General features: G+C 35.1%; 1 long non-coding RNA gene across 2 annotated transcripts in view; it reads right to left on the reverse strand.

Moving 5' to 3' along the window:
- Positions 1-5,343: 5,343 nt before the first annotated feature.
- LOC137855236 (uncharacterized) overlaps positions 5,344-26,896 on the reverse strand; it is a 48,156-nt gene continuing 26,603 nt past the window's right edge. For both annotated transcript variants that reach the window (XR_011095622.1, XR_011095621.1), the window contains exons 7-11: positions 8,789-8,881; positions 8,340-8,402; positions 7,604-7,725; positions 5,975-6,076; positions 5,344-5,637 (exon numbers count right to left, since the gene is read on the reverse strand). This is a non-coding gene — a long non-coding RNA (uncharacterized lncRNA). The remainder of the gene's footprint in view (positions 5,638-5,974; positions 6,077-7,603; positions 7,726-8,339; positions 8,403-8,788; positions 8,882-26,896) is intronic.

Consider the following 26,896-nt stretch of genomic DNA (forward strand, 5'->3'; position numbering starts at 1 on the left):
AGTGTCAAATGAGCTGCTAAAGAGAAACACTGATAGAAAATGCTGTACTAGGGAGAAAATCTCAGCTGAGGTGTGTTTTGTTATTAATTTGAATAGTTTTCATGTTCAGATATGGCTGGGCTAGGCTGCTGACAGATTGGTTTCTGATGTCCTAGAAAAAGAGAGGAAAATTTGGGGTGTGGAGGAAGTGGTAATACACATCCACTTGGCTGATTGAAATAAAATTTGAATAGTTTTGATGATACTCAGTTTTCAGTATGTCAGCCAACCAGACTGACTGCCTCTTTGGGTTGGAGGGCTCTAATGAGGGAAACTCTGACCGTAAATACCACTTGCAATTTCAACGCTCACTTCACTGCAGCTAAGGTTCCTGACTCAGGGAAACAAAATGAAAGCAGTAAAAATAATAGTTCTCATTTCCAATCACTTAATGGAAACCGAGAAGTTCCTCCAAAGAGAAACAAACCCATCTCAAATATTTTCATTTTAGAAAAATATTCCTCTGGTAAAAGCATCTATATTGAACACATGATTTGTTGATAGTAAATTACAGTATTTTAATATGTTTCTTGTATGAAGATAGTAAAATTTTCTTTTGGTATTTCATGCCTGGAAGTGCATATCACCTGGAAAACATTTTAAAACTAATTCCTTTTTATGTGTTCATATAAGTATCTATCTGTATAATATGTGTACCAAAGCTGTAATCACACAGACATTTACAGTGTGAAGGTATCAAACATTAATAGTAAGCGTGCTATACTCCGAACAGAGACAAAAAGTAAGCAGATTAAAAAATAAAGTTGAATTAATCTTGGACCTGTACTACAAAAAAATAAATAATAATAAAGATAATGAGATGCATAATTATTTGGAAAACCATTATAAAAATATTTAGTATCATGATATATTTATAAAAATAAAACTGAAAACATCAAGGAGTTCAATATTTGCAGAAAATAATGGCTAAATTTCAAAGTCTCACAACATTATTCTTTCTACAGTACCTCAATAATGAAAGCTCTGTCTGTGTTTTGTCTTGCAAAGGTTTCTACAAGCCCCTTATCACTCATGCTTAAAGCTCCCAAATGTTCTTCTACAGACAAATACATCTGAAGTTGGCAAACTCTCCTCAGGATTAAGGGACAGAGCATGGAGGAAGCTATGACCTCCCTTCAATTTTTTTCTTCATCATGTAGATAGACAAAGGTGCAAGCACACTGGTTACAGTAATCTTCTTTAGGCATTGTCCACAGGGTAGCAAACACACAGTATGTAGTGTCATTTAATACACACTCTTACAAACAATACCAAAACTATCCAACACCAACAATGTTGTGATGTCTCAGCAACATCCTTCTGAGCCCAAGGCACCCTTACTCTATCAGAAATACCCTGAAATATTTTCAGTCAGGCTCAAAGCAAACAATCTCTTATCCACAGGCATGAAGATTCTGCCCTGAATTCAGTCCTATACTATCACACAATTTCTAAGACATTAAATCCACAAATTAAAAAAAGCTGAAAGGAGGACAGAGGGGAATTGCTGTCTGCTCACTTGCTGGGCAGACAAGTGGGAGGACAGGATGGTAGGCCACATAGCACTCTCGACAACAAGGCCTTGTCTCACCACCCTTTAGCAATTATACCTCTCACAGCCTACACTGCAGTAGGATAAGTGAGCCAGGTTCTGCTAAATACCTGTAAAGTTGTTTCAATATTTTCCTGAGGACTAGGACATCTTCTCTGGGATAGTTTCAGATTTTGATGGTGTTTTCTGCAAATGAAGAGGAGAGTCTACGTGAGCTCATAGTCCTTCAATTGACATCAGGCAACCTCTCAGTGGCTCAGAAATGATCCCGTAAATTACACAAACAGGATGATCTCCCACATCATTGTTGCTAAATACTTTATTCTCCGCTTAGAGCAAAATTTCTTGACTTTGTTAAGACAGCCTTCAGCTTGCCACATAAAATTTCATACAATTTCTGTTTGAGATATAAACAATATTGCACAGGCTGTTGCTGCCTAGCTACAAGTTATCCAGCTTAAAAAAATAATAATAATAAAAAAATACTATGTTTAAAAACATTTTTAAACATTAAAACCAGCTTTTGCAAATCACTCACAGAAGGCACATTAAAACCTACCTTTGGTGACGGGAGACACCTCTGGCAGTTAACTGGAGCTCATCCAGTAGCAGCATGCACAAAACTACCACCAGGAGTCAGGCAGCACCTCAAAGCCAGGAGTAAATACATGGATGCTCTGCAATGGTGCCCAGCAGTGCAGGCAGATAAGAAGCAGTATGGCCTTGGGGTGGGGGGAGGTGGATACATGGAAATTAAAGCACACGTATTATATCTCTCCAGAGTCCTATACATCTAACTCTTATTCTGTACCTTCCACAATGAAGAAACTTAGCAATAATGTAAGAGCAGAAAATCTAGTAATAAGTGGCTTTTTCTATCCTCTTCCCAGAGGGGAGTATATTGCAAGCAAAGGTGGACATCTCAGTGATGAAGATGAATCATCTCTGAAGTAGTATGCAGCCACTCCTTAATTAGCACAGGGATAAACTGCCTTACTTAGTGCCATATATTCAGGGAAGGAATTAAGTCATAGATCTGATTTGAAAGGATTGTTGATTAAAAAAATCCACTTTCTTTTAAATGGATTAATGAAATTATTTTTCATTTATCTCAACTACACAGAACTTTATTTTATATAACATGTGGTTGACCTATAGACACCAAAGTGTGGTGTTTTATCTTTTCTTTTTCTAACTGGGAGAAGATTTACATATATGTCAGGATTTCTGGTGGAAATATGGTCTCTTTCAAAGTATGCTGATAATAGGAATACCAGATTAATGAGCATCCCAGTTGAATTCATGGAAACAATGCATGAAAGTGAAAATGTACAGCACTGAACAGAAGTAAAGAAAAGGAAATATACTCTGCTATTTAGCACTGTACTTTGAGTGAGCAATAGATCTCCAAGAAAATTTCTCAAGATGTTTTTTAAATTAAAAGCAATCTTGGTAATCTGTGCTCTGCTCCCTAAAATCATGTTTTCCTTAAATGTAAGGCTGAGATTACAGAAAGATGAAATACTAGCACTTCTATTATCCTCCCAAAATTACAAGAAAAAAAAAAAAAAAGTAGCTTGTATGTATGCATCTCAGACAACTTATTTTTCAAGGACTTAGCTCCTGTAATTTAGTGCATTTCTGTCTCCCACATAAAAACAGGAAGCCAAACCCAATTCAAAGGCAGAATAAAATGGGATAAGAATGGCTTTGCCAAGATTGGCTGAGGAAGACTAGAATAGCCTTTGCTGGTCAGTCCTTTAGTGCTTGCAGTCTTATAAATTGCCCTTTACATCCCAAGAAAATACAGTGCATTTGGTTGGGCTGCAGTCTCTTCTCACCCTCTCTTTCACTCACATATCCACTCTTTTCTTCATAAAGAAGAGAAGATTTTATCACCCTGCTTACAAATAGATGCAGAGAAAGGTTTAGGAAATGGCATCCAAGCTAGACAGGATCTCTGAGAAACTCATACAAAAAAAAAGTGATTGATGATGTCAAACAAAAACAGTACAAGTATGATAAATTTGAGACAATAACTACAAACAAAAATTAGGGAATACAAAGCCAAAAAAAAAATCTACCATCAATATGAAATTGTAACATTATTAGCACAGGAAGCTGCAGAGAAAAAAAAAAAAAAAAAAGTCATGCAATATACATGAACATCAGAAATACAGACTTACAATTATTGTTAAAAATGTTTGGCTTTTATCAACATCACACATGATATGGTTCATGACCCTATTCCTATTTAGTAGTACGCACTTCTTTGTGGACTACCACCAAATACCCCAGCAGCTGCAGGTGATAGATTTAAGGTTTGATTTTGTATGGCAGCTCTTGTATTCCCTCTAGTTTCTCTCTTTCTCACAGTATGAATCCATCACATTCATATGTGCCAGAGCAGGAATAACAGCATTTCCAGTTAAAAATGTTACTTAGATTTTAAGTTCTGCTTTGTTGATTACTACTACATCAGGAGTTATTTATTTATCACAAGATTTTAATAAAACTCTTTCCATCCACATTTGTTAACCAAACTTTTGAGTTTACTCCAAACTTGAAGTATGAAATCTATTGAAAATGTTTTTGAATTGATAAAATACTATCGCAGTTTTAGTTCTTATGTCCATATTCTTATCTCTAGACTAGGGTCCTTGACCAAGCAATCTCTCTCATGATACCTTACAATCCTTTTCATTGTTGAACCACCTGGTGCTTCACAGGAGTTAGCTGGGCCCTGGCCTGCAGGGGAAGGTGAGTGCAAGAAACATCCAATGCAACTTTCACTAGTTATCATTTCCATGCATTTACTGTAAAGCTTTTCATTTGGGATACTTTTGTGCTACTTTTCATAGATAACTGAATTTCCAAGTCAAACATGAAATGCACAGATTTACATTAAAAAAAAGAAAAAGAAAAAAAAAAAAGAGAGAGAGAGCTTTCATGTATAATTTTCAACTTGTCATACTCGCTATTATTCTTTTACTATTTCCATGTGAGCAGAGGAGATTATATTATATCTGGGTTAATGATATACGCTCTGAAATATATAACTGCATCTTGAGCATCTGCAAGATAGTCCTGACAGGCCTGGCAAATAACCTGGGAGCTGTACCAAACTTTGTTTCCCAGTTTAGTAACTGGCAAATAAAAGCATCTGATGCAACAGGGCAATAGAGAAAAACGTATGTACCAACAGGGGCTGAGCTGGTTTTATTCTTCATGTAACCAGAATATTGCATGGCTTAGTTTTCTGTCAATGAGCCAGAAGTTTGTAGGTAGCAGAGCTAAGTCGATTCTGAGGTTACTGGAAGGGAATTTCACTCACACCGCAATGTGTCCTCTCAGCACAATGCTGGCTCCTTCTAGCATCTACTTTCTTCCTCACCCCACCTCTTCCACACTTTTCATTATTCTTGCTACATTCAATCAGGTAGCAACAGGTGTTGTTTTTTCTCAGTCCAACAACAGTAAGTGTTAAGTAGACGATAGTTCCAAAATGCAACGTGTATATCATATTTTGTGACTAACACCATCTCCCAGTCAGGTCATTTTGATCTTCCCATTATAGCTAGGAACTTTTTCAGGAAATGATCTTTTTACATGTTCTCATAAACTCTCAGAATGTCTGGTTTTGTTTCGCTCCCTCTGCTAAAGAACACGAATTGTTTCTCTTTGGTTTTCCAGTGTATGTTTATTGAGCTGATAAAGACTGCAAGATGTATTGAAAGAAACACTTGGTTTATTTTATTTTATTTTGGCAATGATAACAGAGTGGAATCCATTTTAAAACCAGGAGAAAAATAATTGCATGTCCCAGTTATATTGTATTATATATATATATATCTATATCTATGTACATACACACACATACACTAATGCATGCATACACAGATTTTTATTTTTTTTATTTATTTTTATGGGTACCTTCCTGACTTGCAGCCAGTCCATGGAAATGCTAGCCAGCTTGTGCATTTAATTGTACCAGCATATAATAGTAGACAGATTTTCTTCCCTTCATGTTGCAGCATGCGTGGAAGCTTTCAAAGGAATCAGGAGAGTACAAGGTAAGGGAAACAACAACAACCAAAAAAACAAAACAAAAAAAAAAAAAAAAAACAAAACAAAAAAAAAAAAAAAAAAAACAAAAAAACACACAAACAAAACATTTGCTTGCATAATAGAGATTAATTAAAATGGATATACATCTAGGTGATATACTTAAACACAGCATCATGCACTCTGTATAATTCATAGAATGCATCCTTACACTAATAATCACCTTAGGGGATAGTTAGTGGTAAGCAAAGCCTTAAGTGCAATGGTTACATTAATATCTGCCTAAGCTAGCTAATGCTCTGGTTTAGATATACTCACACAGGAGCTGCAGCTGAAACAGAAAATCTGCTGAATTTTCAGTCCTCTTTGTGTCTCTGTCTCCCCACATCACACACACAAAAACACATGCCCCTTGGTAAGCTTCAGCAAGGAAATAAAGAAAATAGCTTTAAGAAACTTTAAGAAAACGGATATTACTGTATCATAATTCTGGCCAACATGCAGCAAGGTATGCAAAAAAGAAAAAAAACACAAAACAAAACAAAAAAAAAAAAACACTTTGTGCCTTTTATGTTTTTAAGTTTCAAACTCATGTTAAAGAATGAAAAAGACTGCAAGTTCTTTATCCAGTACATTGAGTTGAAGGTAAGGTCATTGCTTGCCAGCAGGCTATGACTGACTTTAATTAAACATTTTTATACTACTCTGCTGCTGCTGGGGAACATGTCATTAAAACACAGGAAACATTAATCTGCAGACTAATGCTATAAAAAGAAAACTTTTACACAATCTTTAGTTCCAATTAAAAGAAGCTTAAAAAACATTAACCCTTAGAATACTACAAAACCACCACCCAATAAGAGCTCCAGGTGGATGTTTGTCATGCTCTGCTACCTATTTCTTCATCTAGTCATATCAGCTTTGCCTTAGCATAAGTGAACTTACCTTAGTTACATTTGCTAAAAGCAGATATAGTGCTCTGTTGTGTTTTTTTTTTTTTTTTTTGCCTACATAATCACATATCTTAAATGAGAGAATTGGTGCTGTGTATTTACTATGTGTTGTCTATTTGGAACAGATTTCAAATACTTGTCAGAAAACTGGTGGGTGATCTTTACATAAATCCCCATGTCTTAGGCTAGTCAAAAACATAGGGCATACTATTATTTATTCATTATTTATTTTTATCAACTGCTGTGGTCCATCTTGAAGCAATTGCTTTCCACTGTAAAGGCATCTCTATGTTAGCTCCATCTGCTTCTAAAAGAAAATGTTTTGGACTCTTTTGGAGGCTGAGGGGTTGGAGACAAAAAAGGATTTATGGATGGGCACAGATTTCTACGCCCTTGTCTTTTCAGCAGAAGTATGCAATTTGTTTTCAGTTGTGAGGTGCTAGTTTGTCTGTTGAACCTCTAGCTCCCTCCCTGAATCTCCTCACTTATTCTTTTTTTTTTTTTTTTTTTGTAATGACACCTGTTTAAGGTTCAAAGCCTTTAAAAAAGGGTTCATATCCACCAAGATTAGAAATATTTGGTCAATAAGGTGTGACTAGAAGTGTACATTTTGTCTTAGACCTTATAAATCTGTACACATACAGAGAACAATTCAGACAAATCAGTATTTTAGTTAGCATGCTACTAAGTTAGATGAGTCCACAAAATTTTAAGGCCATTGCTTGCTATGGATATATGTATATAAATAAGAACAGATGAAGAAATTTGCACACAAACAGCAATATTTATATGTAACACTATCTCAGTCTGCACATTTGTAATTTTAGCACACAGTTTCAACAGTAGCATATTATCACTCTTTTTTACTTCTTTTTTTCCAAATAAAAGAATCTGTCATCCAGGCCTTGATGTTACACAAGCATTTAGTTAAACCAGTTAAACAGGATCAGATTGTTGCTGGAACCATGTGGGAAATATTTACAATAAAACTCACCTGGCGTTGAGCATTGTTCCAATCTTGAAATTCAGCCCAGTCTTGAAAGTTCACAAAGTTTCATTAACTTATTTGAGCAAAATGCAGGCTCATTTTCAAGTAATTTTTGGCTGATACTTATTCTAGATAAAGGGAAGAGTATGACAGTGATATGATTAAAATATCTTGAGTGCAAAACCTGTTCAGTTGTGTGGAGTGGAAGGGAAACACTGTTTTGGTTACCCATTCAACACTCATAAAAATCAGTCACTCGCTTTCAGAGGGAGGCTTACTTCATATGCTCACAAATACACACCATTCAGCTGAAGGATTTACATAGTCAGCTAAGAAGAAAACTCGTATCAAGGGCAAGTGAAAGTATTGCTGGTTGTTTAGGAAGTTAAAATGTCTCCTAAACTGGAATGAACAAAGTATGTTCTACCTTAACAAGTGACAAGAAGGGAAAACAGAATACATTAAATCCGTTCAGATTTAAAAATATATTCCACATCGTTATCATAACTTAATGGATTTATAGATTAATTGTCCATTAACCCAATGACCCAGCTTTTACTGCAGTTCAGATCCAAACAAAAATCTTTCCAATCATATGGGAATGGAAAACCCTTAATGAAGTTTAAAGACACACTTTAAACCTTGTTTGTCCTACCATGCCAGATTGTGCATTGCTAATCCACAGTGAGTTACAGCTAGTTTGTCAAGATTAAATGAGGGAAGAATGAGAAAGTATTATTACCTCCTCTGAGGCTTCAATCAATTTTCAGTCTGCTGAGATGACCCTGGCCACCTTCAAGGTTCCCTGGAGACAAGAAGGAAAGGAAATGAATAAATAGCAATTCATAAAGATGGCTGGGGCTCTAAGCAGCATCCATTGCTCTCTTTTTTCACCCCTAAATATATTGTCAAAAAGAATGCCTCATCCATATGAAAATATAATAAAATGCATATGTTTCTTTTATATATGGGAAAGGTATGTAATTAGTTTTAGTTTAAGTAAAACAATGAAGACTGTATGAATGTACATTCAAAATAAAAGAGAAAACAGAACATTTTGCCTTTGTTTAAGTCTCTAAAAAATTCAAGTGAAACCAGAAGATGGATTTATTTCATTTAAACTAAAAGTGAGAGAAAGTTAAAAATGACTCATTTTCTAGGGAGTGTCACTACACATTCAGAGAAACCCACTTTTTCCTTGGCCACTTGGGACAGTGCATCACTCCAGACAGATCACATCGCAGCAACATAAGTTTTCATCCCAGTCTTCTCTGGTACCTTTGCCTTGGAATCAAAGGACATATCCTTAATGTTTAACAAATCACTGTCTTTACCTTTACTGCTTAAGAAAAGAATACCAGAACTCTCATTTGAGTATTGAACTTTTTGAATGTCCACATCATTTTTAGTTCATTGCCTGACTCTGCTTTGGATTCTCCCAGCCTGATCTCTTCAAGAATAATGTGGAATATAGGAGTTTTATCCTAAAGCTGGATGAATGTGAGGAGCCACTGCTCTGTGACTAGAAGGTCTTCCCACCTGTTTTTGCTTAATCCTACAAATACAACTGATTGTATTAGTGTAAGGTATGGTAATGTCTTCAGGAGGCAAGAAAGGTTTTTAGGAAATGGACAGCTTCTGCAATGTTTGGGGATGTTAGAAAACCTCATGCAAGCTTATTTTGTACATCACATGGGACTGATTCCCATCATATCATATATTGCCTCTCTTTTTAATAGATATGTCATGACATATCAAGAAAAATACACATAATTCCAGGTACTTTGATTGTGGATACTGTTCATAAACTGAAATAATAATTTACCTTCTAGTTCAAATATACATCTGTTCTGTCAACAAACTAGAATTCACCAGTTCCATGTTTGTCCTAGTTAGCCATATGCAATTTTTCTATTTAAAATGAGCATTTTTATTTCAGTTCAACTACCTTTACCGATAGTATAGGTAGAGCAATTATGGCACATTTTAATTACAATTAAGGTGCAATTGATTAACACGTAACTTGGAATCCTGTTATGTCACACTGCATATATAGTTACAACATATCTAAACAGAAGTCCCAGCACTCACATGGGATCAGAAAGAAAAAGAATGAGTAATAATTAAAAACAAAACAAACAAACAAACAAAAAACAAACTACCCTGAATCATCCAAATTAAAGCAAACAAACAAGAAAGCAATGTTCTCTCCTTCCCTGCTTTCCTGATTGATGATGATAATAAATAACTAAACAAATAAAATGTTTTGGACAAGCACCTCAGAGGTGGAAAGCACAGTCTGTGAAAGCAGTTATGTTGTGCTGGAAGCTACTCAAAAATTATACGTATATATATTGGGGAATGGAGGAAGTCATGAGGAAGGGTAAAGGTTATTTTATAGAAGTGGTAAAATAAAATCTAAAAATACTATTTTTACTTTTAAAAGATAAAATTAAAACAAGCTTAAACATAGAAATTTTTTCATATTTGAATAAAGTTGTTCTTTGAAATATAATTACATTTTAAATTACAGTTTAAATCATGATTTGAAATATAATTACTGTGCAGAGTAAACAGCATTGGGTACACTAACTTGTAACTATAATTTAAAGCATTGCTCACAGAGCTCACAGAGTGAAGGAGGAATGTAAACTCAGAATCTATGTTCAGCAACATTTGCGTAAGTGAAAAAAACAACATAGAGTTGCTACTGTTGTTGGATATTAAATCTGAGCAGCTGGGTCTGAATTATTTATGTGCTGAGTTATTAAACGTAAATCAAATAAACACATGGGAACACCAGTCATTCCATTTGCTTTCTTTAAAGCCCTCTCAGATTATTTTTTTATATATATCAACAATTTGACCGAGTAGATTGCAGGACTGTTCAAGTGTCATGCTAATATTTTGGCATGTCCAATAAGCAAGGATAGAGGGGAACTTTTTTTTTTTTTTTTTTTGCCACTGTCACCAAGTGCAAAGTGTTTATGAAGTGTTTATTCATATAATTTTGACAAGTTGTGTTAATTAATACTGAAGGACACTTCTGATGTGAAGTTCCTAAAATTACAGTAGCCTCACCTTTTTGAGCATTTACAGGACGTTTCTGAGATGATATAAAATATATTCATATACATGTAACTTTAAATAGATTTTCAGAATAGCAATCATGAAGTCTTACTGTATTTTCTGCTTCCAAGTTTCATAGTGATTAACTTTCAAAATCTAGCCAACTGATTTTAGTGTAATTCAAATTAAACAAATCTAAAACATATCTTCAATTAAAAATACTTACAGACATTGTTTTCTTTTTTTTTTTTTTTTTTTTCCCCCGGTATGATTTCTTAGTACAAAATAGTGTAAAGCATGTATAAATTCCATTCATTTTTTAAAGATATCTTTAGGGCTATGTTCTCTGTTTTGCAAACTTTCCCATACACAAAAAAGAACTCCATCATATTGCACTTTATTTTACTCCCAGCTATGCTTCTCAGGACTCATGAAAGCTTCAGTGCTCTCATCCAACTTGTGAGAGAAAAGATGTTAGAGGACTACGCCTTTTTGGACTGGACTTCTCTCAGGTTCATCTATGATGAAATAAATAGTCTAGTCTTGTGTGGTTCCTCAAGGAGAATTACAAAGAAATTGTCCATATGTAGGACCTAAGCCAGTGAAACAATTTCCCTTTCATATTCTTTCATAACAGACTGCCAGTATGGAAACTTCATCATACTGGCTGAAGTTTTACAGGAAGAAAACCTTAGTTTCATGTATGAATATACTCCCTGATTAACCAAATAACCAGTTTCCATATGTACATATATTAATAGTTTAAACAACTAGATATTTGTGATGTCCTGTGAAACTAGCATGGTTTCTGAATTGGAGCCATATCTTTGCAACTGGAGAATCTTTGAAAAAGTCTACCCATTCCTTGTGAAGACATATCTATACTGCTTTGCATTGTCACCCGTTATCTTCCAAGGACTTTGAGAACATGTGGAATTAAAATAAATTGCTTGGAAAATATATTTGTAGTCCTTACACCATCTCTTTTTCAATATGCAGCTAACTTGCATATTCTGAAACATTCTATGAAGTCGCACAGAGTTACTAGTCAGGACTAACATTGCCAAGTATTTATTTATGAACAAAATCAGGAGTTTCACATAAAAGAATATTTGCAGCAACGGTATTGTCTTTCCATGTAAAAGGTTGGCTTTTCATGAAGAAATAAAATATATATCCGAATATTTTCTTTCCAGAGATCTGTTTTTAGTGTCTCATGTAAATTAAGGTTGTTGGTTTGTTGGTTGTTGGCTTCCTATCTAGACTACAAAATGTAAGTTAATGTGAAATTTCATGAGGTAAAGCCATTCTGTAAAAGGCCAATATATGGCAGATTAAAATGGCAGTACATGTATGCCAGTACATGCAGCACAAGCAATTCTGTTCAGGAATCATCACATAAAAATTGCTGCCAAACAAGATTTCAGCCAAAAATGTTGAATGTTTGAATTGCTCCTAAATCACAACCACAAAGAGGAAACCTTTATTTTTATTGTCATGGGAAAAACAAACAAACAAACAAGCAAGCAACAACAACAAACATTTTTAAATACCTTTCCTTTTTCTACTGAACAGAATAGCACTGCCATAAAGTAAAATATTCATGTTGAGCTTCCTGTGCTGAACAGCAGTGAATGGCAAAGTGAAAGCAATAGAAAATAAAATTATTCTTTTTTATTCTTATTTTACTAGATCTGAGCAATAGTCTATAGATATAATGTTAAGGCAAATCTGCCAACTAACTGATAAAAAATGCAGTTCAAGATGACCTCTGAGTTTAATATCCTATCCATTCCATGTTCCCTGAAACATTTTCAAGTTCATAAGAAGAAATTTTAGAACTGTCAAAAACTTCAAATATTATGATAGAGAACAACAAAAATCATTTACTGATGTTGTACCTCGTTTCAAATGACAATACTTTATTTTTAAAAATATGACCTCAATCAAATAAAACAGTAACTTTCGCCAAAATAAAAATTGCCCTTGGGCATCACAAATTATTAATAGAAACTTCCATAAGTCTTTGCAAATTTTAAAGAAATATGCAAGTATTTGCACAAAGCCTTTGCCTCTGTAGCACAAAATATGTGCTTTGCATCTTCCTCTAATTAGAAAATGTTAAGCTATGCTCTGAGCAACTTATTTTCAGCTCAGCAAAGTAAAAACACTGCTACAATGAAAAGTTTCATCTTTCAAAAGGAAATGTCTGCCTGGCATAAGACTTACTCTCACAGCAATCGTAAGTTTATGATAGCAATGCATTATGCTACAAGGAAAAGTGAAGAAGGCTAGCAGTATGTACTATATGCAAAATTAAGAGCATTGCTCATTTTTCACTTGAACAACCAGAAAGAAAAAAAAAAAAAAACAAAAAACAAAAAACAAAAAACACATTGCAAGCTGTTTCCATTATAAGGGGAAAATGGTGTGGGAGCTATAATGCGTCCTCTAATGGTTCTTCATTTATTTACAGCAATTGACAAGGTGCTCTCTTCCTGACCACAAGTAAAATCAAATCAAAGGAAACAGTTTATTTGCTCACTTTTCAAAGCGTCTGTTAGCCAAAATGTTTTCCATGGTACATGTTCTCCATGTTAGACTCTGCTGTGTCTCCCTGTCCCCTTACTAATTCCTATATCAGCTTCTTTAGTCTTCTCCTGGTCTCTCCCACAGACATACAAATCGTCACAAAACAGTGGCTTGGAAAATTGTTATTGCTTCCAGTTGCCTTGAGTTATCTCAAAAACTTCAATCGATAAACAAGGAAAATGCCTTAATAATAGATTTAGTGTTTCTTTTTCCATACTAATAAACATAGTTTGAAAAGCAAAGCTCCTATTTAATCATTAACCTCCAAAGCACATGTATAATTGGTAAATCGGTGTTTATAAGGGCACATAAAACTATATATAAAATCTAACATGTACTTGACCATCTATCTGCCTACCAGGTTAGGTATATGCAGAAATACCTGATTTACACATGAAGATTGAGAATCTGTATATATAAACAATATATGCCGTTTCATCTTACAGTTTTTCAGCCATTCAAGTAGAACTGTAGCAGTGGTAAATTTTACCAAGATGTAAACATGATCACTGCTTGCAATGGATCCAAATACTTCAACACGCTGTTCTGAAAAGTATACCAATAAAACCCATGGGACATCCAAGGGGCAAGGTTCTTTTTCTCTTGAGTCCTGAAAGCAATCAATACTCTGAAAATTCTATGTATATCTCTGAATTACAGCAGTAATATCATTCAATAAATCTGACAAAAAAAAAAAAAAGTGTTAGCTGAGAAGGATTTACCTCCGCTTTAAGGATGGAGGTTTTGCATAAGCCCAGTCAGACTACCAGCTCATTTCAAGCTCACTGCTGAATTTATATTGAGTGTTAATGATTTCCAGCTAATTCTAAATTGGAGTTAAGAACTTACAACAGAAACTGACCCTTGCTGTCCCGGAGGGAAAGTGGAAGTGAAATGATTATTTTGGGCTGTTTGTTAGGCCTGAAAACCCATTTAATGTATCAATAAATCAAACAGCGAATGAAGCTGAGTTTGAAAGTAGGTGTGTGGATTCTGGTACTAAATAGGTGTTTCATGTGAGGGAATGCTGTGGGTTATTACAGACTGAATGAAATCAGATGAATTGTATCCTGAAAATTCCTGAAGAAGTATGACATTTGTTGTAACTTTACTATCATCACCCCTTCTTGTAAATATTCAGTAAAACACCCCTGTTCATATATCTTATTCAAAATTTATCAACATATGTGTAATATCTGATAGATTTTAATGCAGTGCATTAGTAATATATTAATGTATGAGCATTTTGTGAGTAGAAGAGTCAAGTGCTAACAGGAAACATCATAGATAGCTTAGTACTAATGTTCATGTTATTTTCTGGTTTAAGATAATAAGTATATGTGTATCACTGAGCTGCTGCAGAAGAAAATTATGTACAGGGGAAAAGGAAAACAAACTTGCTTAGGAAAGTAAATAGAAAATGAAACCTAATACCTCAGCTTTCCTTACTATGACATAGCATGGCATAAGGGCACTCCAGAGAGCTGTTTTCTCCAAGTCACATCCAGTTCAGCAGATGTACACGAAACCACCACAAGAAATGCTGCAGAAGTCACACATTTTGCCCCAACATTCTGTCATTAACTCATCAATCAATCAATCAGTCTTCATTAAAAGACTGACATCTAAAGAACTACAAGAGGATCTGACCAAAAGAGTCTTTTTAATATATATTTTTTAATGACTAAAATACTTAGATTTGCACTTGCATAATCACAAGCAGCACATGTGTCAGACTACTTTTTAACAAGTATGGTAGAGCAAATAGGTGGGCTCACTGACCATACGATATTATATTTATGCAAACTTGAAAGGCACTGCATAGTATGATTTGCTGTAATGTATAGCAATGCTCAGAGTGTTCATGTAGCAGAATGATTCACTCAGTAAAATCAAATTTTTCAGACTGTCACCTCATTATATTCTTATATGTTATGGTGGAATAGGCCAGAGCCTATTGTATTCAGTATTAAATAAATAAATTCAGAATAAATATGTAACATAAGACCTTACTTTTTATATCATAGATCCCTTAAGTATACCCTGTATACTAGAAGTATAAAAGTATGCCCCTTGCCCAGGGTAAAATTTGTAACAAAACAGTCTGGCAAATGATTCTTAAGCTAAAAGCCATCTTAACAATGCCTATAAATATTAGCGTCACAGCACTTTCCTCCAGAAGAATTTATCCATATCCATCCCAGACAGTACACTTTTGAGATAAATCCCAAGAATCATCCTCAAATAACATTTTCCAAACAGCTTTCAGTCCATAACAGTCATTTCCAAGATGCATTTAGCATACTTCAATGGAAGGAAACCTATACTTCCAACAAATGAGGACACAGCCCCAGAAGTGTTATTACTAAATGTTCAAAACATATAAAATTGGGAGGAACAGATTAGGACACAGTGAAAATTCAGTATAATCTTCGAAAATTAGCTTAGAAAATATAAGGTGAAATAAAATCAGCAAAGAAAATACTTAGCATAGATTGTGAATTGTACTCACAAAAACAGAATGGAGAATGGTTAACCTGTAGCTGTTGAGAAAAGGTTTTAAGGAGTGTGGTGGATCACAAGCTGAACATAGATCAATATTTTGCTCTGTGTAAAGCATTAGGCATCACATTGGTCATATTGAACAATATTCCCCATGAAACACAAAAGAAGGAGCCCTTCCTGTGACAGTGACAGGAAGTGTCTGGATGCTTGCCCTGGAAACACCATTTAGAGTCAAAGAAGGGGGGGACAAAAATGAGAAAGGGTGAAGAATAAAAGGGAAGGTGACATGGAGAGAGGGAAAAGGAGATGCAGAAAGGTAAAAGCAAAAGCTGAATCTGAGGCTCAGACAAGACAGGATAAAGGTGTCAGAGGCTTTCAAATCAATGAAAGTAAACTAAAAAGAGAATAGCTATTAAACCTTTTATAGATATAACAGTAAACAGACAAAGTTATGGACTTAAACTTCATCAGCAAAGGTAAGTTATGCACTGGGGGAAAGTTATTGCAGTGATCTGGTCCATCACTGGAAGCCCTTAGACAAATGTGTTAAGAGAGTTGTAGGCATATTTGATTCTCCTGTTGGGGCATGGGAGATCTCAGGAGGCACTTTCCAGCCTTAAATTCAATTATCTTGTAAATCTACAAAACTACTGCCGTTGTATTATTCATCTCTTTAGAACCTGCACAGCCATGCTGTTTCCACAGAAAAAAAATAGAGGATTAAAAAGGGTGATGAGTTTTTGAATATTTTTGTTGAGTTTAATCTGAAAGTCCCTGCTAGGGTACTGGGTACTTATTAAGGAAAACACGCACCTCTAATATTTGCCATTTTGTCTTTCTTTTTCCTCCTCACTACTATTCTTTAGATTCCATTTTGTTTGTATTAATTTTAGTGTATCACATCCTCCACAGCAATGTTCAAATACATCCCTTCAGAGTAGTCCAAGAGATCCCTGCATGATAAAGAAGCGCCAGGAATCTTTTTTTTTTTTTTTTTAATGAACATGTTTTTGAGTTAATAATATGCTGAGGGAGCAGCTGCACTCAGCAGAACTCCAGCTATAAAACCCCCAAAAGCTTGTGTTTCTTTCACATCATACTGCAGCCAAGCCAGCTGAGTCTACATCTGCCTCAAATCACTGGCAGGTAAAGTCTGTCTCTTACTACAGGGATGTGGTCCCACTGGGTTATTTTATTTATTTGAGGCAAACTAAAACATTTGGTATAGTTTGAATTTGTGTTTCTCCCCAAAGTTCACATGAATTTCAGCATTTTTTTTCCTTTGTTTTGCTCCTATGTATCTTTCTATAGTATCTATTGTATATTTGTAACAACAAACAAAATTCATAAAACTGATAAGAGGATTGCAACCATCAGTTATGCTGCTATGTGCTACAAGGACGGTAACAAAGTAACTCACGGTTCCCATATTTGTAAATTCTGCACAGAAAATCAAGATGGGCTACACTTAGGCAAATTGCAGTTAAACTTTATAGTTTGTCAGGATATATATATGCATAATGGGAGTCAAAGACTCTATTGTTCTTCTCTTTATATAGCTCTCAACCCTTTTAGTTATAATAATTATGACCTTCCTGTTGCCATTCGTGTCTACATTCCAGTAAATCATTTATGTTCCCACTAATCCTTTCTGTATTGACAGCACTGCATTGAATTTGCTTTCAAAATATGTAACATGAAAAATTCTTTTCCAATCTCTTAGTTTGTGCATGCATATACAAAGTGTTACTGATTTGGGGAAAATTGCCTGAACAAATCAGAATGCTAAAAATGCCAGATAAACAAGACACAGACCAAATTTTCTAATGTGCGTTTGCCCTGCAACCCTACATGCTCATTTTTTGCTGTCCTTTCTGCTCCCACCTTTCCCTCTTACCTGCTCCTTCTTACAATTCAGGATCTTCAGTCACACAGATCTGAAGGCTGGATTAAAAAATTTTCTTCTGGTTACCACTTTAGCACCTCTCTTTCCCAGGTATACAATCGGAGTGTGCTAAGGAAGGCTCATGCGTTGTGTGAATTAATGTCATAGGAGTAATCACTGACCTACCTAAATTAAAAAGACAACCTGACACATTGTCAAGAACAAAAAGACTTAAAATAAATGTAACAAAGAATGAATTTTCTACTCATTTTGAAATGTAGGTGTAATCCTAGTTATCAAAGCAGACCTACTGCAGCTTTTATTTCACTTTCATGGCAAGAAATTGATGACATAGTGATGAACTATAGTTTCTTAATTTCCCTCGGAACATTTACAGTACTATATAATGTGTTTGCCTTTATGCCAATGCACCTGTGACAACAGTGTCATAGAGATGACAGCTTAATCTGCTTTTGCTGTGGACATTAGTAGGAAAGCTAAATAAAATATACACATCAGCTGTATGCATAAATTAGCAACCATTAATATAAAATTTGCAAGTGGTTTTTCATGTCCATGGATTCACAGAAACACCAAGAAGTCATCCAGTCCTTTCCTTAGCTCAGAAATAATATGAGGTATATCTTGGTCATCATACACATACATATCTTCATGAAAAATCTCCAGTGTAGGAAATCCTACAAGCTCCCATTGTAATTTCTGCAAATGTTTATCTATATGCTTAACTGTCTAAACTAATGCTCTTTTTTTCTGCAGACCAAGTCAATTCTTATTAATCCTATTTCAAATGAACACAGAACATTTTATTGAATTTTACAATGCTGACTTCAATATATTTATGCAAGTTCTCAAGTCCACTTTCATATTTAAACTTACTCTCTTTTCCAACCTTTTACACACTTTATGATTATATACTGAAAGCTATCCTCCATGCCATAACCAGAAGGATTAAATTGCTCTGGCACTAGGAAAGCCTTCAAAATAAATCCTCATTGACTTACCAATGTGGTTACATACCAATGTGGCCTGTAACTTACAAGAACTGGACTCAGGCTGTGTTAAAGCTAATACCAACTCCCTTTGCACCATCTCCCTAATCTGTTTCTGAAAACGTGTTTCAGAACTGTCACAACTATTTCTGAAATGAGTGCAAATCACATATGCTGCTGCCTCTCCCCCCCCCCCCCCCCCCCCCCCCAACAACTTGTACTTTGGAAAATCAGGGATGGTTCTACATCACATCTTGTTATTATCATTTTTTGCATCTGGGATCTCATCTATTCCCAGTGGGTCCCAGGAGGTAACTATTAATTATTTAGAGTGTGCAGTAAACATTTGCAGACAACTTTCAGCTTCTTCAAAGAATACACCTGAATTATTATTATATTTAAAAAAACAAACAAACAAACAAACAAAACATATTTTGGCTTTTCTGGCTCTTCCCTTTTTGTTTCTCCTTCATATTACTGCATTAATTACAATAATCATGTTAGTCACAATAACCTTTTTCAATAAAGGCAAGAAAAAAAATCTTGGCACCCTACTCTGTATTCTGTATCATCTCTTCCAAAAGTAACTTAAATAAATATTAGACCTGTCCTTTTCTTTGTCTTTTTTGCTTTAACTAACATATGATATATTTATAGAACCATTACTTAATTCATTTTATGTATGTTTTCCTAACATAATTGACTTCTTATGGTAGGATTTTTTTATTCTTCTGCTAAAAGCTTGTGCTGTCCTTGTTTTTACTTTTCCATGATCCTGTTTGGATTTTCAGGTTATGAAAAAATCTTGTGACTCCGATTTATTGACAGCCACTTATTCTTCCTGTCACTGTTGTGCATCAGTTTGTTTGCCAGAATGTTTGCATTCTCTCCTGATTTTCTTTTTTCTTTAGTTACATTACATAGACCCTATCTTTGCAACTCTGATTTTGCTGAACCAGGTTCTCTTGAATCCCTTATGACTACCTGGTTCTAATGATTTCCATATATAAGCTTATATATATACATATATATATATATTTGTGATGTAGGTAAATACCTATTAAGAATGAGGCTGGGCACTCACTGTATTCATTTTACAAACAGACCTTTCCCATTGCAAACACCCTGTCTTCTTAGGTGCAAAATGGTGACATGTATCTCACCACCTGGTCCCTTGAGTTCGTAAGAGTATTTTTTTTCATGTCGTAACTCACATGTGTTGACATTTAAGATTCCAAATGTAAACCAAACAAGCAAAGGCTGAGGATGTGGAAGAGGCAGTTCTTACAGATACAAAAGGAGAAAGGGCAAATCCTTCCCTGACTACCACCAGTGGATTCCGTGTGAATTATAGAGCTTTCACTTTTGTTTTCTTCTTGACTTTCAAAAATCTTTTAATACCTTCAAACCGACTGTACAAAAGGTTCATGGTATTTATTTGCCTTCATACACTGAAAACGCACAATTGCACAGATGGCCAGTTTCATGTGCTTTCGATTAACTTTTTTTTGTTTTTAAACACACCTTCTTTGCTCAAGCCAGTTTATGCTGGTTTTGTTTTACGACATGATGGTTTATAAAATTTCTGTCAAACTGTGTTACTGTTTGATCATTATAAGAACAATCAGAGTAAGTGTTGCCAGTTACAGTTTTTGAACCCAGCCAAGTCACAGTGTACATATGGTACATGAAATAAGGCAACACAAAGACTGATTAGCGTGCAAAGTGCAGTGCAGTGGTCTTTACTATTCATCATTAATGTCATAGTGGATTTTAAGAAGCAAGAGACTTTTCCCATAGCCAAAGCAGTCTTACACACAACCACAGGGAAGAAAAGCCAACCAGAAATTACGCAACATGTGGGAGCACAGTCTTCAACTATAACCTCCTTTCCAGAAACAGAAAGATTGTTCCTATCACATATTCCTGCTAATTCCTCCTAAAGTTTCAGGAAACATATGTCCGAACAACTTTCCTTAAGATGGAGCTGTGAAGTTTTCCATGCATTCCCTGGAAGAGCTTCACTTCCTGAAAACGTTGTAACATCAGACCCAGAATAACTGAAGTATTATACCCGAAAGTTCACAAAAAAAAAAAAAAAAAAAAAAAAAAAGGATGAAGGTAACTGTCACCTTTGGACTTCCTGCTATAAATGGATATAGATGTTAAGGACAATTCTGGATTACAAACAAAAAAGGTTAGCAAGCCAATCTCACAAAAAGTCTAAAGACTTCCTGGTTCTTCCTGGTTTATTCTTTGTTTCATAGCCAAATTTCCAAGTTTCATTCTGATTTTTTTTTAATGGGTAATATATAATTCTCCAACCATCTCTATGTATTAAAGACTATTCTTATTTGATATTCACCCAGAAAATTGTATGTGTACTTAACCTGTTCAGCATGTGCAGACATTAATGAAGTTCACATACTTAATAGCATGAAAGGCATCTTTTCAGCAGGAACTTTCAGAAGGTGTACCCTCAAGGAATCTCTCACAGAAGGACCCATTTTAAATACTTTTCTTGCTAGGAAAAAATATCATTTCTAGCAGCCAACACATTTTGTGTTTGACAGGAATGAGCAATAATTTACAGTCCATTGCCTGTTTCATTGGTTAATATAAAAAACTGACATTTATGCATGTCGGAATTAATATGGAGCTGCGTCACCAGAGGAATTGTTTGGGGAGCACTTCAGCAAGCACAACTCCATCACAGTGTTTAAAAAAGTGTGCATATGACACCCTTCCTGCAGGCGGTTTAGCTCTCTGAAATCATTTAGGAACAACCCACGACCATTCATGACTTTAAAAAAAAAAACAACACAACAACAACAATAAAACCTCCCAAATGTCTTCTCCTCCATCAGATGATGTTCCTGAAGTTCCTGATGAATCATAATCAAATATACATGATTAACAGAAGGTGAATCCAAATGCATGGAGACCAAATGAATATAGTGGCTTGTAGCCACAACATTTTGTGTTATGAGCCAGTCAGACCTCCCAAGTTAAGCAGCGCTGAGCCAAGATTGAATTTAAATAGGAGATCCTCCAAGGAAAACTGAGTGCACGCACTGAAGGAAATAGTACTGGTAGCCCTTGTCTGTCTGAGTTACTACTGAACTGAGGCTCTTACAAGATGCCAACAGCACAGGACTGAGACTGTAGAAGAAAATCAGATCTTTGAATCCTAGCTCCTAGTGGTCATTAAAAACCCTACGGCAGGTTATGGAAAAGTAATGATGTTCATATAGCCAAATTTCATACTAGGTAATTAGAACACAGAGACACACAACAAATGTTCTGGCAGTCTGAAGCGGATACAGTGTTTTCTTTCACTTCTTCCCAATCAACTTTCACAAAATGTTATTGTAAGCAGTTGCAAAGTTTTACCCAAGAGGTGATTTCATTCATATTCTAGCGTTGAATAAAGACACTATTATAGCATATCATGTGGAAATCACTACCTGCAATTCCTTTTATTTTAACCTTCATGTTATGCCTTAAAAATAAATAAATAAAAGCTGCTTTCTTACTCACAAATGGCGTCAAATCTCTTTGGTCATCTCCATCTTGTACTGCTTTAAGCTAACCAAGTAACTCATGATTCTTGGACTCAGACCTTAGAATTCATGTAGTTCAACTGCCTGCTTAAAGTAGAGCTGAAGTGAATGTTCAATCAGATTGCCCAGGGCCTCAGTGTAACTTATACGCACAAACCACGCTCTTTGTATTTGATATGCGTTGTAAAAAAAAAAGAATAACAAGGGTTGAATTTTTGGCCTTTGCTTGTTTTGGAGAAATTCTGTACAATCCCGCTTCAAGGTTTGACCCATTTTGTTCACACTTTATTTTTTTAAATGTATTCACAGCCTAGTTCAGTGTATTCACAACTTAATCATAATTATTGTTAATGCCAAGAATGTTTGCTGGCATGAACCTGTGAAACGTACAAATAAGTTAAGGAAAAGGCGACAAAGAAAACACAACTACAACAGCTACCAAAAAAAAATAAAATAAAATAAAGCAATAAGACTTTGTACTGTGGTCATAAGGTCAAGAACAGCAAATAAGCTTTTTAAGCCTTTTGACACTTCTGGAAACTGCAGGTAATTGTCTGCTATGGCACAGGTGTTAAGTAAGCACATTCATATATCTGTTGTAAAGTTTAATGCTCATTACAAGTAGATTTTATTAGATTAGAAGATGTTCCTGCATACACGAGGAATGAGGAAATGAACAGTACAATACTTCAGGCAAAAAAAGGGGAGGTGTACGAGGAGAAAAAAGTGGAAGAGAATTTGTATTTGCATACCAAATATTATTTAGATGAATGATAATCCATATATATGTCTTTTATATGAGTTCAGTACATGGATTATTTGCTGGTCCTAGAAGCGTGCTCCTCACTGCAAAAGCACAAAGATGGTTTGTGTTGTAAGCTCAACAGACAGACTTGGAGAAGCCACAGTGCAACAGGAATCTGTGGGATGGGATCATTCAAACTGGTTTTGTGCTTGTTTGCATGTATCTGCTGCTTCAGCCTGCTGTTAGTGTGAGACAAAAAGAACTTTTTAGGAGCACGTGGAGTGAAAAAAAAGAATGCTTCCTTCAGCTATGACTAATGTTTGATGATTAATATCTAGCCAGAAGCATTTCCCGACTTTTTACTAAGGGAAAACTTACAGTGCATCATCTCCCTGCCCAGGCTGCCAAGGAAAGAAAACTGAACAAATGCAGGCCAGAAGGACTGGGGATAATGGGAAACGAGGACAGCTGAGCATGCTACAAACAGCACTGGCATGTACACAGAGTTTTGGAAGACTGGGATTCTGATAGCCCTACTGGTCAAATAGCCTGGCAAAGAAAATGAATGGAAATGAGTGAAAATACGATTTAGACAGTGCAGGGCAGAGAATAGAAGTTGTTAGGCCCACAGAAGTTGTTAGGCCCACCAACAGTACATGCAGCAGCAACAAAAGCATGGTTTAACCTGAATTGATTAAAGTGAATGTCATAGCTGTTTCTCCCCTTCCTTACACCTATGTAACTAGATCTCAATTTCAAACTGCTGAGACCTTGGAGGGTTATTTGAGTGAGCTCAGTGAATCTTTGAAGCACACCTTCTTGACAGCAGACACAGTTGACTGTTACGCCTATGAAAAAGCAATGACTGCCAATGTTTACTACTTGTTACCTTTTGTGCCATTTGGATATGATTCTGTTTTTCACTTCTGGTCTCCAACTCAAAGAGGTAACCTATAATTCATCAGCTTTAGGGAAAGTATGTGTGATCTCATGAATCCTGGATGTTGTAAAATATTGTTTTTTTTGGTGAAGAGACACAGGTCTGTGCACCATTATACTACTAAAACTTGCAATTTTCCATAGGTTTGCCAAGCAAGTCTTGAATACCTCAAGTCTTCTACAATCTGATATATCAGGAGAGAGATGCAGTAAACTATCCACAAGGGTAGCTAGCACAGATCATAGAAAACTAGCATTAAATGCATGACATTTACACACTACAAACTAACTTTAAACTCTATATTACAACAAGTACTGTAACATTAGAGAGGGCAAAGTTGGAGAATACTGATTGTGACCATGTGTAGAATGAGGATAATTTATTTTTACCGTTGCATTTCTGTTCTAATGTAATTTTACCACCCAACACACACACATATGGATGTCTAAAACTTTATCTAATATTTTAAATAACTGCCATAAGCAAGAGCCAGAAAAAGAAGAGATGTACGTTTGTTTTACATCATGCTGAGTACAAAATATATTGGTCGTGGGGAAACTTTTATTCGCTTCCTGGATTCAATGGATCAGGTTTTCCTCTCCACCTCAAAGTGCTATACTAAAACTTATTCTGGAATAATAACAGACAATCAATACCTCTCTGCCTCAATATTCCAGAAATTGGTAGCCTTCAGAAAGGAACAATGAACTCACTGACAATACAATTAGAGAGCTTCTATTCTTCACCCCAATGGTACTGAGTACACTGCAAGGAAAAAATAAAATAAAATAAAATAAAATAAAATAAAATAAAATAAAATAAAATAAAATAAAATAAAATAAAATAAAATAAAATAAAATAAAATAAAATAAAATAAAATAAAATAAAATAAAATAAAATAAAATAAAATAAAATAAAATAAAATAAAATAAAATAAAATAAAATAAAATAAAAATGCTGTAACAGGATGGCAGTGAGAAGGGAAAAAGACAAACTTTCCACCATGCCTGAGGTTAGTGGTGTCCAGATATTACTTTATAGTTCTTCAGTAATACAAAGCCCTTATGCAAGGGTTGTGTATATTTGTAAAAAAATTTGAAAATCAGAAGTAGAACATTCACCCTCTAATTCCTGCAGCTGGAAGCATTGCTTGCATCCTTTCCAGCTCCACTAAGAGGGGCCTACTGGGAGAGAAAAGCCCACAATCATCTTCTGTTGAAACATTTATGGCAAAGACTCATTCCCCACCCTCATCTTCAGCCCCAAATAAAAAATCCCTGTCAAGATATACCAATAAGCACCCTGTCAAGAAAACAGCAGAATGCATTAATGCAAATTGACTGAAGTAAATGTCATGGCTGCATCTTTTCCTGCTCCTTTAACCTGTACAATTAGAACTCCATTTTGACTTATTAAAACCTTGGAGACCCTGTTATTTGGGTGAATTCAGTGAATCTTCTTTGAGGCACACCTTCTGACAGCAGCCGCAGTTGAATGTTAAACCTATAAAAACCTGATGTCTGACAACATTTTTAATGTCTGAAACATAATTGAGAACTTCACTTTCTCTCTCTGATCCCACAACTGGTAATTAAAAAAAATAAAAAAAAAATGAAAGAAAAAAAAAGAAAAAAGAGCTTGTCTGACAAGAAAAGCTGAGCAGAGATGACTGCATGTCATAATAGTCACCTGATGCAAATACAGGTCAAATAACTTTTTTTTTTTTTTTTTTAATTATGCTAAACCAATGCCTCTTTCAGTTCTCCTGAAAAACTGCAAGGGTCTCCATGAATTTCCTGTAAGGAACAACATTTCTGCATATGTCTCGTCATTTTTCTTTATTCTCTTTTATGTCCTACCTAGAATTGTTGTTGTCATGCCAGCCCTGGAATATAGCATCTATGCAATATCAGCTCCAGCCATATTGAAAAGCAGAACAAAGAGGACTGTTAAAAAGGTGGGAGGAAGGCCAACATTATGTTCATCAAAATGCTGAAAGTCTACCCTAAGAAAATGCCATGGCATTTTCAAATGTGAAGCAGAGCACATAAGATATTTGCATGTTATCCACTTTCCTTACCTTTTGAAGGAGGAGAGGCTGAATCAGTATTGCCAGAAACTGATCTTTGGGTACAGGTATTATACATATTCTGAACTTGATGACTAGGTCTCTGACTTATTCCCTCCTTGTTTAGATTTTTAAAAGGCCATCATGTTTTCTGCCAGTTGGTAACATCATAAAAAAATAATATTGCTGTTACAGTTTAACAGGTAATAGTGCTTATTTCATGGGGTAGATTTGGCTCCAGATTGGGATTCAAATTGATTTGTGTTAATGACTTAACTTGTTGACAAATAAACATTTGAGGAAAAGATGTATAATATAAGCTCAGAAAACCAAACTATATCTTTAAATATGCCCTAAATTTAAATTCAACTATTTATTACATCACCCTCTGCCAGAATTGGGCAGTAAACTGCTTTCCTATTGAAAAGAATGTTTCCATTAAAAATTTACATTTAAAATTGCATTAAGATGCTGGATCTCATTCTTTTTGAGGAAACTGTGTTGCGTTACTTTAGCTACAATGCTAGAGAAATGGTGCATTCTGCTTCCTGTATAAATTTTAATTAGCTGGGTACATTACTCACCCATTTTATCATTGGATGTTGAACTTAAAATTAGTGTAATTCAAAGTGTCAAAAACACACTTACAAAATTGAATGGTTAATTTTTAGTAACTTAAATGCTGCATCTTGTGCATAAACAACTTCTTACCTACATTCAAAATATATTATTGACAGTTTGGAAGACAAGCTCAATTGCTGTCCAGCATAATTCTGAAATATAATTTATAGTGGTTATTTAGAGAACTATATTGAGTACATTAAAGCCATATGGTACTGTGGTTTCATCCCCAAGAGATGCCTCATCAGCTAAGAGAAGCATTATGATCAATATGTATATTACTCATTTTTAATAGAGTGTA

This window comes from Anas acuta, chromosome 4 (assembly GCF_963932015.1).
Source record: "Anas acuta chromosome 4, bAnaAcu1.1, whole genome shotgun sequence".
Classification (NCBI taxonomy): domain Eukaryota; kingdom Metazoa; phylum Chordata; class Aves; order Anseriformes; family Anatidae; genus Anas; species Anas acuta.